At 40.8% G+C, this 18,371-nt stretch overlaps 1 pseudogene; it reads left to right on the forward strand.

Annotated features, from left to right (window-relative positions):
- Positions 1-16,693, forward strand: part of LOC122552125 — a 40,249-nt pseudogene extending 23,556 nt beyond the window's left edge.
- The last annotated feature ends 1,678 nt before the right edge of the window (positions 16,694-18,371 follow it).

Genomic DNA, 18,371 nt, shown 5'->3' on the forward strand with positions numbered 1-18,371 from the left:
CTCATGTGTTACTCTGTGAAGTATAAAACAGTATTAACATTTATCAAGAATGATCAGAATTCACTAGCACAATTATGTGATGAAGATTTATCGTGACTTTATTTTACCTGTGGTTCTGAAAATTTAAAATGATGGTAAATTTTTGATTTATTTTATGCAGAGCTAGTTATTGTGTGACCCAGTCCAGAGAATGTACCACTGTGACTATTTTGATTACTGGGGCCAAGGGACCATGGTGACGGCGACTTCAGGTGAGAACTTTGAACTTTCTTAGTGACTTTTTAAAAACTTTCTATTCATGTGACTAATTTCTGAATTAAATGAAACTCAGATTCTGTGCTGAGTTTGGTTTGGTTCGGATTGATTTTTGTTCACACTGATTACAGACTTCAGTTAAGGCTCAGCAAATAGTTACAATGGTGATGATGGAGTCAGTTGCTCGGTGTATCTCTTTTTTTCTGATCAGATGGGCATTCTGTGTGGCTGGGTTACTTGAAACACCTAATGTCTCTTAATCAGTCTGCTATAAATGATGTTTAATGTCAGTGACACCCGGACTGTGAGTTTTATTATCAACAACAAATGCTATGAATTCAAAGATGTTCGAGATATTACCAAACATGATTAAAATATGCTAAAATATCATTATTCATTTCTTGATGTTTTCTGGTGTTTTCTTACTGGTGAGGAGATTGACTCTCTGGATTACTTTTCACTACCAATATTTGCGAAGTTCTTTTGTTTTTCATGAATCATTTCTGCCTTTCTTAAACTTATATGACACATTTTTCTCTGCTTGATTGAAAACATTACATCTATTTGTAACGGTCTGAAAAACAACTTAAGGCAGAAACCCGGAAATGTGAGAAATGAAAAAAAAACGAGTTTTTAATGCATTGAGTTTTTTTTAAAAAACTCAGTTTTAATTGTAAACTAACTGAATTTTGTTTTGAGTAGCCTCATTAAAAATAAAATTTGGGACTAAAATCTGAAACTGCAGAATTGATCAGCTTATATAATTGAAACTAACTTAAAATTATAATGTGGTAATATTTGTCCATTCAGAAATTTTGTTTTGTAATGAAGTGATTAATCAATATATGCCTTCAACCGCTCTACTGTGCGCTGCACAAGATTGTCACGATCAAGAAGGGTGTACAGGTTGGAAATAAATGGAACTGTTGCCAGAAACGTTACAGCTTTTAGTGTTAAGTCCCCTCACAAACAAGGTTGCTGTTATGGCTTGTTATTTCTGTTCAATTTAATCATTAGTTTGCTTGATTCTGAGCAGCTTTGTTAGACTTCAACTTGTTTTTTTTTGTGAGGTTACATCATGTTCTTGGTTCTGTTGAAAATGTTTGCAGAGCTAGTTCTGCTGCAAACACACCGTGTTGTGATCTGGTGATCGTTGATCTGTTGAGGAGGGACTGTGCTTGGGTAACATTAAATTTGGGAAACCGTTTTTGGTTTCTACATTGTTTTTGCAATGTTAACACGGTTGGTGCCAGTGAACCGCTCCAGGTTCCTCATTCAATGCAATCAGCATGCGAGTTGAAATTTCATAAAGCCTATTATTAAGTGAAAGACAAATCGCAAAGGTTTTAGAAATGAAGGGAAAACAGATACCTTCGGGCGCCATTTGAACTTCAAATAAATAATTAAGGATGAATCTAATCCATGCTTTACAATCCAAATTCAGAACTCAACTATCTAGTTCAATCACAAGGTCTATCTTTAAGCAGTTTGCAAGTCATAGAGAAATATAAATAGATGTTCAAAAGTTTAATGTTCTAATAGTTCTTGCTCTTGAGCAAAAATGCCAAGACAGTGTTATAATTGATCAAGAAACACCTTTTAATTCCGCTGTACACTGCATACATATTTTTCTGGCTGGAAACGATCATTGGCAAAGACCATTTGGAAATTCTGCTCAATTCTATGAAGAACAGATCAGTTTCACTGCTTTGATCAGTTTCACACGTAACTTGAGTTAATTAATTGTTATGTCCCTGATTAAACTGGATTTACTGGATAAAATAAAACATTAACTGAATTATTTATTTGAATTAATTAAAATAATCCACTCATGAACTCGCAGGGCAGCATGGTGGCTCAGTGGTTGGCACTGCTGCCTCACAGTGCCAGGGTCCCAAATTCGATTCCACCCTCGGTTGACTGCCTGTGTGGAGTTTGCACATTCTCCCTGTGTCTGCGTGGGTTTCCATCGGGCGCTCTGGTTTCCTATCACAGTCAAAAAGATATGTTGGTCAGGTGATTGGCTGTGCTAAATTGCATATAGTGTTCAGGGATATGTAGGTTAGGGTTCATTCGTCAGGGGTAAATATAAATTAGGGGGAATGGGTCTGGGTGTGTTACTTAATATTCAAAGGGTCAGTGTGGAATTGTTGGGCCAAATGGCCTGTTTCTATACTTTGGGAACGCTACTCTTAAAACCATGGGAGTACTTGCTGCAAACACAGAGAATTCATTTTACATCGATGTGTTAGACGTATGCAGAGTTCACAAATTTGCAGAAGACATGAACTAGAGGATAACAGAGCACATTGTTTATTCAGACACTGAAAATAGAGTAATATTTATTTTAATTAATATACTTGACCGAATTATTGCAATGTAGCGATCGGAAGGAATTTGCTCTCATTAGGTAAATGTGACAATCATTTAGATTAGATTTCCTGCAGTATGTATCGGGCCATTTGGCCCAACAAGTCCACACCGACCCTCTGAAGAGTAACCCACCCAGACTCCTTCCCCTACCCTATATTTACCCCTGACTAATGCACATAACACGATGGACGATATAGCATGACCAGTTCACCTGACATGCACATCTTTGGATTGTGGGAGGAAATCCACACAGACACAGGGGAGATTGTGTAACCTCCACATAAGCAGTCACCCGAGGCTCGAACCGAGCCTGGGTACCTGGATCTGTGAGGCAGCAGTGGCCACATTTACTTAGACATCCGTTAAAGCAGGTAACTCCAGACAGAAGCATGTTTTCAATTCATATCTTTCTAAACATTTTCGTTCATTAAAAGCAGTTAACAAGAAAATGACCTTGCCCTAATTCCTTCAACAGAAATGCTTTCCACACTGGAATACAGTATTGACTTTATGCAGTGCATGCAAAATCTCCACAGTTCAAGGAACGTTTTAAGAATATGTAAAAATAATTTACAGAATAATCCATTTTCTCCGGATCTGTGCTTTAATTGGCGATATTTCCCACCTCAATAATTTTGTTAAATACAATGACTTATTAAGTTTATTAACTCAGTGGTTATTTATGTTCATTGTGAACACATTCTCGTTCACATTAATCCACTGGTTAGTTCCTCTGATGAATGTTCAATTACAGTGAATATATTTGACGTGAGGAGTTGAGCAATGTATCCTCTAGGATTAAGTTTGTTGTGCAGTTTGTTTCAGTGCTATCTCCAACTAACGTTTCAATGGTCCTGACCATTTTTAAATTGTCCAGTTCGTATACCTGAATCTCAGACAGTTCAATTTCATCTCGCGCTTCAAAACCACTTTTATCTGCCAGAAATACAATATTCGATTAGGTGCCTCAGAATTGAGAGCCCTGACTAAGTTGTTCCAATCAGAACGAACGTTTCAGGAACAAAAGGCAGAAAGCAAGAGTTTTGAAATTGGTTGTTGGCAACAAAAGATATTTGATTGAGTGAGGCAGAGGGAAATATGCTGCATATTTTCTTTGTGCCTCAGTTATGCAGGACATGTTCCGTGGCACAATGTTGAATCAGAAGTTTTTTGCATCTTATTATTTGAAAACCTATTATCAGCTTTTAATGTCACTGGCAACGGTCATATTACACTTCAAAACATTTTAATCTTTTTCAAACTAAGTAGACCGTCTGGTGCAGCAACATTCACAGGGGAAAGAGGAAGGAAGTTCTAGGTTGGAATCCAGTGACAGTGAATTGATGGCAATGCAATTCCTAGATTTATTCCTCTGTAGCTCCCATTGAGTTTGAACAATTTGGAGCTCCTGTCAAAGTATTCTTGAATAAATGTTGAAATGTTGCTTCCATTGTACAAACATTCTGGAACAATCCCTGGTTGTTGGAAGGTGTTAATAACTAACATGGTTGATGTACTGTCAAAACAGGTAGGCTGTGTTCTCCGTGTTAGTGTCGAGCCCATTGTGTTCAGGTCTGTTGTGATGTTGTAGTAGTGCCCCTGATTCTGTGCCAGGTGGCCTGTGTTCACTTACAACCTGTTAGAGAGGTATGTAATACCAGCTCTTATCAGGTTACTTCAGCGCAAGAAAACAGATTGAAATGTTTGGGTGTTTGTTGGAATTCCACTCACAGAGGCCAGTGAAATCTATTCAATCGCTGTCCTGGCTTGTGTCTCTTAGATATTACACAGAATTTTTGTGGTTAGCAGCTTTTTCCAGATCAATATTTGTTCACAAGCTTTTGGGCATCGCTAGATGGGGTTAATGGAGTTAGTGCTCAAAGAAATCCCAGCTTTTGACTTGCTGTTATGACAATATAATTTATAACTAATCCAGAATGAATCATTTTCGAAGCATATTTGATGAGATTATGCTTAGGCTGTTTTACTTTATATTAAACCAGTGGTGTAGCTGAATTTGATTGTTCAGTACGGTGGGAGGTCCGCTGAATCCAACACTTGCAGCAGATGGTGATAGCTTTCAGGTTGGTCTTCAATTGCTATCTCAGACCATCCAGTACCTCTGCTAAGAATCCTTTTTCCAACAGGAGTCAAGCCAACGTAATCACTGTTTTTCTCAACAGATGTGAGCTCTTGTGTCAAAAACATGAAAACAATTTGGTGAAGAGGGGGTCCCGGGATGCGAAAGGTTAACCTTGCTTTCTCTCCACAGGAGCTGCTGGACCTGCTGAGTTTCTTCAGAAATTTCTGTCTTTATTTTGGTTTTCTAGCATTTTAAGTTTGTTGTTTCATTGAAAAAAGTTCTGTTCGATGAAACACGTTCTTCAGAGAAAGGATGCATTTGAACAAATTGCGAATGTCCAGAGATATTAAATATCAGAGAATCATTGAATTTGAGCGCCCTGATCTCGAGCTGTAGTTTCACAAGAAACTATTATGAAGTAACAACACACTCCAGCGTGCAGTGGCTGCTGTAATTGGGTGGAAGTGATTTTGATCACTCAAATAGAGAATATCAATGAGCCCGTTCCAAATAATCAACAGAAGGTTTTTTTTTAAAGCATGTGTGAAACAATTAAATTGTTGAAATACTTTAATAAAAAGTATTCACCGCCAGTGCTAGCTTAATGAATGACACAAAGATAGTTAGGGAGGAGCAAGAGGAAGGCACTGAGCCCCTCGAGCTGTTCCACCACTTACTTAGATCATGGAGCATCTGTGAGCTAAATCCACAGGTCTCCCTTTGGCTAAAACTCTTTAACACCTTTGATGAACAAGCAAAAACTATCCCAGATTTACTGATTCGACTGCGCGTAACAAAGGGAGACACCATTTCTGAAAGACATTCTTGTGAGTACTGTGACACAATGAGGATGGAATTAATTGCTCATGAAAGTAAACTTTAAATCTCTGACAATTTCCAATTGAAACATCCCAATCATCATATTTCATTAATTTAACACTGTACCTCCCTGGAATAAAGAAATATATTGTGTGATTGCCTTGCTAAAAATGAGGGAAGCTTCATTCCCTTTATATGATTAAGAAATAGCTCTGTTCATTCAGTGAAAACACAGTCAAATCACACAAAAGGAAACCATGTCATCTTGTGTAGACATACAAGTGCATCAAATAATTTTCAATTCTTCCAGTGGTTGTTTGAATCTCTAGACAGGTGTGGAAATGTCCGACTTTTTATATCGCCTTGAGAAACCAGTTGTCAACAGTCTATTTGGATTGCTGAAGTTTGTGTGGTATTAGCACATTCACAGCGCTGTTAGGAGCTGAGTCCCATGGCTGTGATTGAGGAAGAGGACACGGGCAGAGAAATAATTGAGAGTCAAGTTGAAGTCTAATTTGGAGGAGAGCTTTCAGGTGAAGCATTTACATGCATGTGCGCCCTTATCCTCAATGATCACAGATTTGGAACATGCTGCGAAGGGACATGTCAGCATGTAAAATGGAAGCTGAAGAAGGCATCTCGGCCCCTCTAGAAGGCTATTCCATTCATGGGATCATCATTAATCTTGCTGCTCACCAGTCTTCCCAACACACCGATAACATTGAACCTGATTGTTTACTGTTCAACAAAAGAATGGTGAACCTTTGGAATTCTCCACCACAGAAATTGATTGAAGACAAAACATTAAATGATTTCAATAAGGAGATAGATTCCTTCAATCCTTAAAAAATGCTACGGATATGTGGGAGAAAGGCAAACAGGGTACAATATTGGTTGAAAGCCATGAAAACATTGAATGGGACATGGTTTGTAAGTTTGCACGTAACGCCAACATTGGTGGTATAATTGGCAGAGAAAGTTACCTAAACGTACAATGAGATCTTGATTAGCTGGGCCAATGGGCTGAGGAGTGGCAGATGGAGTTTAATTTAAATGAATACGACGTGTTGCTCTTTGAGAAGACAAATCAGGTCACAACTTACAGAGTTAATGGTAGGGCACTGGATAGTGATGTTAAACACAGGGCCCTGAGGGTCCAGACTCATAGAATCTTACAGAGTTAATGGTAGGGCACTGGGTAGTGATGTTGAACACTTAGGACCCTGAGGGTTCAGACTCATAGATTATTGAAAGAGTTGTCTCAAGTAGCTAGTGTGTTGAAGGTGTTTGGCACATGTACCTTCATTGGTCAGAGCACTGAGTGCTGGAGTTAGGGCTTCATGTTGTAACTCTCCAAAACATTGGAATGAACTGCCAGAGGAAGTGGTAAATGCAGAGATAGGTCCAACATTTAGAAAACATTTGAACAGCTACAGGAACTGGATACGTCTGAATGGATATGGGCCAAAGGCAGGCAAGTGAAATTAGTTTAATTTAGGAACTCTGGTCAGCATGGATGAGCTGGACCAAAGGAACTGTTTCTGTGCTGTATGACTTTATGACTCACTGACTTTATGGTGGAGTAGGCTCACAGTTCGAAGGCGGTGAGCAAGAGAGGGGCTAGATTGGGAATATGAGAGAGTTTGGGCTGATAGGCTGTGAGTTGTTGACTGGCTGCTGTGTAAGCTTGCATGCACTCCGTCTGGCAAGGTGGCATCAAGGTAAATGGTAATGGTCACGGGATATTTTGGTCGAATTGTGCTTGGTAGGTGAGGGGTAGTTTGAGCTGAAATGCAGGAGGTCTGTCTTTGCCAGGCTGGGTAATGGAGAGGTGAGCAGGATGCCAGGATGGTTAGTGTAGAGGTGGGCAGAGTGCCAGGATGTTTCAGGGGTGGAAGGTCACTGTAATGAAGTGACAGGTGGACGTGGTGTCAAAATGCAAAGCTCGGAGTCTGGCAAAATGGTAGGTGGTAAAGCACAGATGCGAAAGGAGCTGGGATGCAATGTGCACAGGTTAACTTGGGTAAGATGAGAGGTTAGTGATCAAGGGCTGAGGTCATGTCTTGGGTAGTGGGCTTTTGTCAGAGGTTGTGAAAATGATGGTGCCAGGTCCAGTCAGGGCCAGATTCACCATGGGCCAGGTGCAGGGCGGCAGGAGTGTAAATGAGTGAAAGGAATTGAGATCATATGTCCACCTGGTATATAGAACATATAACATTACGGTGCAGTATAGGCCCTTCAGCCCTCAATGTTGCGCCGACCTGTGGAACCAATCTGAAGCCTAACTATCCTACACGATTCCATTTTCATCCATATGTTTATCCAATGACCTTTTAAATGTCCTTAAAGTTGGCGAGTGTACTATTGTTGCAGGCAGTGCGTTCCATGGCCCTACTACTCTCTGAGTAAAGAACCAACCTCTGACATCTGTCATCTATGTCCTCTCCTGCGAGCCATCACTATTCAAGGAAAAAGACTTTCACTGTCCACCCTTTGTTTATGTTTTATGTCTCAATTAAGTCACCTCTAAACCTTCTTCTCTCAAATAAAAACAGCCTCAAGACCCTCATCCTTTCCCAATTAAACCTTCCCGCCATACCAAACAACATCCTGGTAAACCTCCTCTGAACTCTTCCAAAGCTTCCACATTCTTTCTATAATGTGGTGACCAGAACAGTACACAATACTCCCAAGTACGGCCACACCAGACTTTTGTACAGCTGCAGCCTAACGTCGTGGTTCTGAAACTCAGTCCCTCTATCGATGAAAGCCAACAAAAAGTATGCCTTCTTAAAAACTCTATCAAACTGGCTGGCAACTTTTATGGATCTATGTACATGGACACCAAGATCTCTCTGCTCAGCTACACTAACAATATGGATTGCCTTGGATGTGTTTCGTGTGATAGGGGTTGTGTGTTCCGGGCATGAATGGGTGTATAGCAGGGAAGGGTTTGTCAATGTGAGTGGAAATTTAGGTCTAGACAGAGTAAGTGCAGTGGTTAGTCTGAAAGATGAGGTTTGGTAGTGAACTGCGTGTCAGTTTGATAGTTATTAAAGTTAAAGATTACTTGTTTATTTCTCAAATCATATTTACATAAATACTCAGCTGTAACACTCCAAAGTCTCTGAACCTTAATGGTCCTCCATTTTTCAGAGGCCTCCAGATTTCAGATAATTGTAAATTAGTGTTTCAACTTCCAGCCAATTGGCATGAGTTCATCCGTGACAGCCATCCTCCCCATCCCAGTGCTCAGCTCCTGCCTGTGCTGCTGCTGCAGTGACCTTCCTCCCAGAGAGAACATTCTACCTTGCATTGATAAGTGAGGAAGTCTCACTGGACCTGATTTCCAAGTATGGGGACAGCAAACACGGGGGGACACAACTTTAAAGTGAGGGGAGATAGGTATAAGACAGATGTCAAATGTAGTTTTTTTTACTCATTGAGTAGGAAGGGTATGGAATGCTTTGCCTGCAACGGTAGTAGATTCGCCAAGTTTAAGTACATTTAAGTTGTCATTGGACAAACATATGGACGTACATGGAATAGTGTAGGTGGGATGAGCTTCAGGTTAGTATGACAGGGCAGCGCAACATCGAGGGCCGAAGGGCCTGTACTGCGCTGTAATGTACTATGTTCTATGATTCACTCTGGTTTCTCTCCGGGGATACTGCCAGCTGTTGGGTATTTCCAGTAGCACGGAACCTAGTGAGGCGGCACCTGGGTCCGTGGTTAGCGCTGCTGTCTCACAGTGCTGGGGACTCAGGTTCCATTCCAGCCTCGGGTGACTGTCTGTGTGGAGTTGGCACTTTTCCCCCATGTTTGTGTGTGTTTCCTCCCACAGTCCAAAGATGTGCAAACTGGGTGAATTGCAAATGTTGTGTTCAGTGATTAGGAGTTTACGTGCATTAGTCAGGGTTAACTGTATCATAATAGGGTAGGCGAATGGGTCTGGATGCGTTACCTTTCAGAGGGTGGGTGTGGACTTGTTGGGCCAAATGGCCTGTTTGTACACACTGTAGAATTTCGATGAATCTGCATTTCCTTGGTTTGTATTTTGTGAAAAGTCTCTGCTCTTCACAGCAATCCAGTGAAAGTGTCAGTTGGTGAGATCTTCAAACAGTTACTGAGGTGGGATCAGGATATTCTTCTTCCTAAATTATGTGGTAATGGTCAAGGTCGAGGGCACGTTTCTGCAGAGGGAACCAATGATCATGATCAGCAACTGATAGGAAACAAAAATAAACTCCAGTTATGCTGTAGACTTCAGCGGGAGCATACTGGAAAACGTTTACAGCTGAGGATACATTTGAGCAATTGATAAGGTCAAATTAACAGAAACTAACATGCTCAATTGGTCATTCTATTGTAGAGACACCATCTCCCCCCACGCTTTATGGCCTGGTCTCCTCCTGTCAGGAACACAACACCGGTTCTGTGATCTTTGGTTGTTTGGCGATGGACTATTCCCCTGACGTCACCAAGGTAACCAGAAAGAAAGGAAGGGAGCTAATCAAGATTGCATTGAAGACTTACTCATCAGTGAGAAGCAAGAATGGAACCTACACCCTGAGCAGCCAGTTAACCCTGCCAGAGTCAGTGGTAGATTGCCCCAGCAAAATCTACTGTGAGGTTCAACACAGCGGGTCACACAAGAGCAAAGTAATGCCATGTCCAGGTAAGTGTTGTGGGAACTGAGATAAACAGATCATCTGTGATTAACATGAATAAGGCATTATTTATAACAATTTTCACAGAATCACCTTATACAGCACAGGAAAAAGGCCATTTGATCCAACCAATTCATGCCTATCAATGACAGCCACCTAACTATTCCAGTCTCATGTGCCAGCACATGATCCATTGCCTTGTGTGACTTGCCCTTGCAAGGATACTTCATACTTATTATGAGGGGCTCAGTCTCTACATGACTTGTAGGTGCTGAGCTCCAGGCTAACACCACCCTCTGTTTGATTTTGTTTTCCCCTGAGATCCACTTGGAAACTCCTGGCCTTACCTTCACAATGTGCCCCTGAGGCATTGATCTCTCCAACAAGGGGAAATGTTTCATCCAGTTTACTCTGTCTATGCCTAAAATAATTCTAGACATCATGATAATCTTCTCCCTAATTCTCCTCTGCTCCAAGGAAAACCCCTGTCTATCTAATCTAGTTTCATAACTAAAACCCTCCAACCCAGGCAAGATACTGCCTTCAGTGTAATCACATTCCTTCGATAACATGCACACCACGCTTCAGTACGTCCTAACCAGTGTTTTATTAAGTTCCAGTATCATCTCATCACTCTTCATTGTCAATGTCTAGGCTAATAAAAGCAAATATCCTCCCACTTTCTTAGCCTCTTTATCCAGACGACACAGTACTATAGGGGATCGGTGGGTACATGCACCAAAGATCCTCAGGCCTTTCCAGGGTTCCACCATTCAAAACTTCATACCTCACAGATCCTTCTGCCGAATTACATCACCTTACATTTATCGAGAATAATTTCCATTTTCAACTTTTCTCTTCACATGCAACCAACCTTTTATATCCTCCTGCAATATAAAGCCATTATGCTCATGACTTACCAACATGACAGTTTTCATTTCATCTGTGAATTCACTGGTTAATCCTCCTAAATTTGAGTCTCAATCATTGGTATGTAAGAGAAATAGCAAGGAAACCAACACCAATCCCTACAGAACACCAGGAAACATAGATTTCCAGTCACGCAGACACCCGTTGACTATTAACCCCTGCTCCCACCACTCAGCCAGTTCTAGATCCAATCTGTCAAATTAACTCGGATCCCATTGACTCTGATTATTGCTATCATCTGGACATCGACTTATCTCTCTGAAAAATACTATCAAACTGTTACACATGACTTCCTCTCAATAAAACCGTGCTGAAAATTGTTGATTTATCTTCCAAATGAAGACTAATTTCACTTCTCAATAGTTTCCTTACCGCTGAGACTAGCTTGACAGATCTGTGGTTTCATTATTTATCCCATCTTTCGTCCTGCATAACAACGTTGGCTGATCTACACTCACTTGGCACAACTGCTGTGGCCAGACAGGAATTCTAAATTATTGTCAGCGACCCAACTATTTCATCCTTTCAATCGTTCAACCGCTTGGTATACTTTTAATCTGCCCTGGAAATATAACCACTTTTCATTCAGCAAGACAACACAGAACATCACATCATGTGCTGTAACTTCTGAAAACTACATCACAACATCCCTCCAGGATTTCTGTCCCCACTGAAACACTGACACAACACATTCGTTTTGACCACAACCTAATCCTCCGGCTCCACTCCAATAATAACACTTAATGGGCATTACTGTTTCCCGAATACTTCTTTTATTATGAATGAGCCTGTAACTTTTAAAAATATCTTCCTTTATTTTGACTGCTTTATTTTCTCATAGTCCCTTTTGCTCTTCTAATTCCTTTGTCTTTCAAACTGCCCCTTGCACATTCTATGCTCCATATTAGTTTCTATTGTTTTGAGATTTCAGTATAGACCGGAAGCCTCCCTTGTTTCTCTTTATCTCCCCCTCAATGCCCTTTAGTGTCCAGAGCCCGCTGCATTCTTGGTCCCACGCAGTGGCTTCCAGGAAAATGTCCTCCCTGTGATTTTCCTATCTCTTTCTTAAATGTGTCACACTGCTCTGACTCAGATTTAACAATAAGTGTCAGCTTCCAGTCCACTCTGGTCAAGTCATTACCTGATCTTACTAAAATTGTCCTTCCCCTTTTCAGAACTTTGGGCCAATTTCTATTCCTTTGCAGTACAATCTGAAATCCAAATGATTTACGATCACTGTCTGCAAAGTGCTCCACCATTGATATTTTACCCACTGGGTCGACTTCATTCCCTAAAGGTAAGTTCAGGTTCACCCCTCTCTTGCAAGGTCTGGATTAAAATCCTCTCTATTAAACACATACTTTGTTCAAATATTCTCCTGGGGGCATTTTCAGAATTGTGCTCCCTATAAATGTTTGACAAAATGAATATCCAAGCCTATGCTGAGGAAGTTAAAAACCTCTTTTCTCATTTCCCTACTTAATTTACACGTCTCTGAAATTTGCCCCTGTATTTGCACTTGGTCTTTTGGACCTATAGTAAGGTCTATCGTGCTCTCCCAGTAGTTATTTTTGCTGTATTTTGGTTTTGAAGTACTGTCCATTTGCCTTTGTTTGAGGAGGTATCCATGATTACATTTCTCTTTACAGCCTAAAATACTCTTGTCAGAATTGCGACAGAAGCAACATTCTGTACCGCCCACCACCGCCCCCATCCTTTTCCATCTTTCCCTGTCTCGCCTGAAGGCACTAATCCTGGAATATTGAATAGCCACTCCTTCCCGGCTCTCAATATGTCTCCGTGATAGCAACCGCATCATTTCCTCATTCTTGCCGGTAATTCGTCTGCCTTCTTCATCAGACTCTGTCATGAAAACGAATACCATCCAACGTTGCTATCTCCCTTCTGATGTTACCGGCCTATAGTTTCTATGCCTCCTTGACTCCCTTGCTGTGTCCTCTAAGTTTAGCCTTTCACATTGTCCTGCTGATCTTTCTGTGTGGATCCCAGCTTCTCCAGCACTCTGCACAATTATGATTCTTGTATCCATTTACCACAAGAAACCTTGATATATGAGAACTGATTGTATTTGTTATGAAATTCGTCAGATAATGTATGCGATGTGTTTCCTAAAGGTACAGATCTCCCACCAACTCTTCTCCTAACTGTGAGCTCCAGTGAAGAAATCGCAAGCAGCAAGTTTGCAACCGTCGTCTGTTCAATAATCGATTTCCATCCGAAGTCAATCTCCGTGAGTTGGTTGAAAAATGGCCGACCCTTGAACTCTGGCTTCTTCACGTCTCCCGTGTGAGGCAAACGGGAACTTCTCGGTGACGAGTCGGCTGATGGTCCCTTATGGTGAATGGTTCAACGGCGCAGTCTATACCTGCCTGGTCACTCATGGAGAGAACATTCAAAGTAAAAACATCACCGCACTCCAGGGTAACAGACACGTACTGAGAGAGCTACAAATCATTCTGAACTCTGCTGTGAATCAAACACACTAATTTATCAGGCACAGTAAACAGCACAATACAGCTTCTCATTTCCCAACATGCCACGTTTCTCATTTCATTTTGAGTCTTACATTAGCATTGCTCATAATTCAACATTTTGGCAAGTCAGAAAAGCATATTTCCTCTCTGTTGAAGATAGATATATAGACAGTGAGCTTTGTTAAATAGTTTGTTGCCTGACCATGCTGGGAGAGGCATTCAGAGTGCTGAACCCTTGCCTGGTAGCCGCTTCAAGGATAACCTTGGGCCGGAGGGGGGATATTGGAGAGATATCTGATTGAAACATAGAAAATACTGAGAGACTGAGGTCGAGTGAACGTGTAATAGGTGTTTTGACTGGTAGGCAAGACTAGGACCGTAGGGCACAGTCTCAGGGTCAAAGAGGCACCGTTTAGATCTGAGATGGGGAAGAATTTCTTCAGCCAGAGGGTGATGAGTCTGTGGAACATGTTGCTGCAGAGGGCTGTGGAGGCAAGACCATTGTGTATATTCAAGCCAGAGATAGATCGGCTCTTGTTTAGTACGGGGAGAAGACAGTAGAATGGCTTTAGCCCGAAAAATCGATTTTCCTGCTCGTCGGATGCTGCCTGACCTGCTGTGCTTTTCCAGCACCATTCTGATCTAAACTCTGGATTGGCCGAACAGCCTTATTCTGATCCTCTATCTGATGATGTTGTGGTCTCAAAATGACGTGGTTAAAATATGCAGTGACCCTTACTTGAAAATAAATCAAAATGCGTTCAATGCTTCATTCCCTGCTCAGGAATGACCTGTTGGCCTTGGACACTGTACGACATCGATTTTTATCTGGTACTGAGCTCTTTAACTTCATTTATGGGATCAGACCACAGAGCAAGTGGGTATCACATTTGATGAACTGGGGTAAACGTGATCTCACTGAGCTTCTTTAAGATGCTCTCTGTAATTAGATGATGTGGCAGGAGAATAAATTCTGGTTAGAATGCTACAATAGGAATGAATGAACTAGGAACTCGAGACAGGCTGATTTAGCCTGGTTTGGGGTGGCGATGTTTACACAGTGAGTAGTGGCTGTCTATAAAATTAGTGCACATTTCCATCGCGTTTGTAGATTAATTTAAGACGCTTTTGTTTGTTTTTTCTCCCCTGCTCTATGAAGAAATTTAGAAATGCAGCTTGGTAAATAATGTGAAAGTACAGACCAGTTATGAACTAACTGAATGGAGGGAAAGACTTAAGGAGATGGGTGTCCTTCCAATGCTGTACTCAATGTCTTGTTTTCAGATCTACTCCAAACACAGCCCATGAGGAACAAAGACATAAATTAGAGAATGACATCATACCAATAACGCAAAGTATCTTTGATCACGTTAAATATAATGAACAGAATTTCCATGGCTGTTCACCACTCCTGTAACACTTTAGAACTCTGCAAAGAGAGTAATTATTATTTATTATAATTTGTCCAAAATTTGGGATGTGATTTGGCAGTCATTGTGACTAGCAGCACTTGCACCTAAGGGTTATGTACATGGAAATGAACTCATTATATTCAGATTACTCTTATCACAAGTATCAATAGATGGTCTTAAGTGAGAGACAAACTCTGAAAGAAAAGTAATTCCATAGGTTACATGATGGTATCGTCGATGATTTTACTTCTTTCGTAGGTTCCACTTGTTACAAAGCCAGTGTTCTTTCGGAATAATTACACAGGGTATGTCATAGGTAATCATAAATGCTTTCACAGATCAAAATACATCAACAATAGTAAGCATCGTTTCAGCAATGGTTGGAGTTGCCATTTTGAAGGTGGTGTCTTCACACTGTGAAGAAGTTATCTGAAGATTGGCTGTTTGTATCAAAAAGGGGCATTTTTCATTGACTTTGATTTTTGTTTCATAGAAGATATCGAGTGCCACACCAACACCGTTAAAATCCTCCCACCACCAGCAGAACAAGTCTTACTGGAGGCGACGGTGACGTTAACCTGCGTTATGTCCAATCTTCCTTCGGGAGTCAACGTGACCTGGACACAAGAAAATAAGCCTCTGAAATCAGAGATTGCTGAGCAACCTGGACAGAATCCAGACAGCGTGATCAGCACATTAAACATTTCTACTGAAGCCTGGCTGAGTGGCGTTACTTTTGAATGTGTGGTGTACCATCAGAATCTACCGACTCCGCTGAGAGACTCCATCCACAAGGAGAAAGGTGAGCGGTGAGATTAAAACACAAAGCATCCCATGTGTAATCCAGATCCAGTTACATCAATGGCAGGCTTTGATTGGTAATGAACCAACACCGTTGGGAGCATTAATGATGCATCTGAAGGCAGGATAGCTAGGTAGCTGATTACGAAAAAGATGGACCAAAGGATATTGTATTCTGATTAAGTCAGATAAGGTGGGAAGAAGCCTGGTTGTGACGTCACCATCAGCAATGACAATTGGACAGAATGCCCTTGTTGTGGGCTGGAAACATGGGGGCAACTTTCACATTAAACTTTCCTTTTTTTAATGAACAGAATGTGTACCATACTGCTCCTTTAGAAAACAAAGGTGAATAAATCCCAAATTAAACATTGCTATTTTAATATTTAGTGAAATTGTGATATTGGTTCAGGATGTTTTTGGTGGATTTATATTTGTCTCCAATATTCTGCAGTGATTAATCCGCTGGAGCCATCAGTGTCTGTCCTCCTGCCATCAACAGAATAAATCTCCGCTCAGAGGTTTCTCTCCCTCACCTGTTTAGTGAGAGGTTTCTCTCCCCGAGAGATCTTCGTCAAGTGGACAAACAATGACAAGCCGGTGAATCCCAGTAATTACAAGAACACCGAGGTGATGGCGGAGAGCGACAACACCTCCTTCTTCATGTACAGCCTGTTATCCATTACAGCGGAGGAGTGGGCCAGCGGTGCTTCTTACTCCTGTGTGGTGGGACATGAAGCGATTCCATTGAAGATCATCAAAAGAACAGTCGATAAATCCAGCGGTAAACCGAGTTTCGTAAACATTTCACTTGCACTGATGGACACTGTTAATTCATGTCAATAAAAATCTCAAACTTGCATTTAATAATTCAACAGAAGTAATGAAGCAGTTTTTTTTCCCTCCAGTTGTTGAGTTAAATACTGAATTAGTTGTTTCCCACTCGGACTTAAATTCCATCTGTGTAGTTAAAGTGGATTATTAACAGGTCTAGGACGAGTGTCTTGTGCAGTTAATGTTCTCTGCTCAGATACACCCTGGGTCAGAGACAGAGTAAAGCTCTCTCATTGCAGGATTCCGCCAAGTACCTTATCCATCCTAAATCCCTCTGTGACAAAATCTGGCAATGTCCATTTTATGTCAAGGGTAGAGCATGAGTTTTGAACTTAGTGTTCTTGATTCCCCCGATTGGACATTCTTACAAAATTCATGTCAGTTTTAAACTGCCACATTGCACCAATTGGAAATGTAAATTTAAGACACTTTAAAATTAAATTTGATTGGAACATACCAATCGTAAATAGTGCAGAACAGTTTGAATGTAAACTTTGTTTCTGGGATCTTGCGCCAGCGCATGAGTTGACAGAATGTATCTTCACTTTCACACCAAGGAGAATCAACAGATAAGTTGTCATGGAGCAGAGGGGAGGGGAACGATGAATGGTCTGTCCTCTTGCTCCCTGTGAGAGTTTTCATGGTAGATGTCCTCTGTAATGTAACTCAGTTACTAACAAGAACAGTCAGCCTCTTGCTTACTGTCCAAAAATTCAACATTTCCAAGAAAAATAATGCCTTTGAAGCATGTTGGACACGCTTGGCTCTGTTAACAAATGATTAACATTGATTCCCATAATCCAAAACTGGTGTTTGCATCGTCCCAGTTTGAATTCCATATTGGGATCAATTCTGGTATTCAAATACCTGATATCATTTTGTTACACATACAGAACACAAGTAGACATTTTTTAATAAACATATTCAGAAATGTTATCTGTGGGGATTTGAACTCACGCCTTTTCTCTCAGAGATAGAAGTTCTATCACTGCAACAGAAGAGTTGATCATGAAACACTTGTCCATCCACGACGATGGTAAATGTTTCCTACAACACCAAGGTCAAATCTAATTATGGGCAATCCAGTAAAATTAGAACAATAAATTAGAATAATAAAAATTGCAGTCTGGTATAAGAACAGATACAGAGAGATGATCGCAAATACACACGTAATGACACATATACGGGCTCTCACCTAAAGACACATATTTATGTGCACACTCAAATGTGCACATAGATAAATCGTCACACACGCCTCCTCGCACAGAGCCACACATGAAAGTGGTACTTGAACACTCATCTAAGCTCATACAAAAATTCACATACACCGAAAGAAAATCATTTGCACAAATGAACAGGAGTACTCACACATAACCATGAGAAACTTCGACACACGGTAACACGCAAATGGGCATGAATACATATACATTCATACAGCACAATGCATATAGACATACACACATGAACAAACAGATACAAATTCTGAAAAATGTCCTCCCACATGTCGACTCACACAGGCACGTAAGTGCACAGACATAAATATTATTTCCCCATTTTCAGAATCGCAAACATACGATGACAGAGGCAGCTTAATTATTTTTAAACCACATTGATCAGCATGTATACAATGTCACACGTACACACAAATTCAGAGTCTCACATGCAAACACACAAGTGCATAGATCAACAAATAGAGGGG

This window comes from Chiloscyllium plagiosum, chromosome 8 (genome assembly GCF_004010195.1).
Source record: "Chiloscyllium plagiosum isolate BGI_BamShark_2017 chromosome 8, ASM401019v2, whole genome shotgun sequence".
NCBI classification, from domain to species: domain Eukaryota; kingdom Metazoa; phylum Chordata; class Chondrichthyes; order Orectolobiformes; family Hemiscylliidae; genus Chiloscyllium; species Chiloscyllium plagiosum.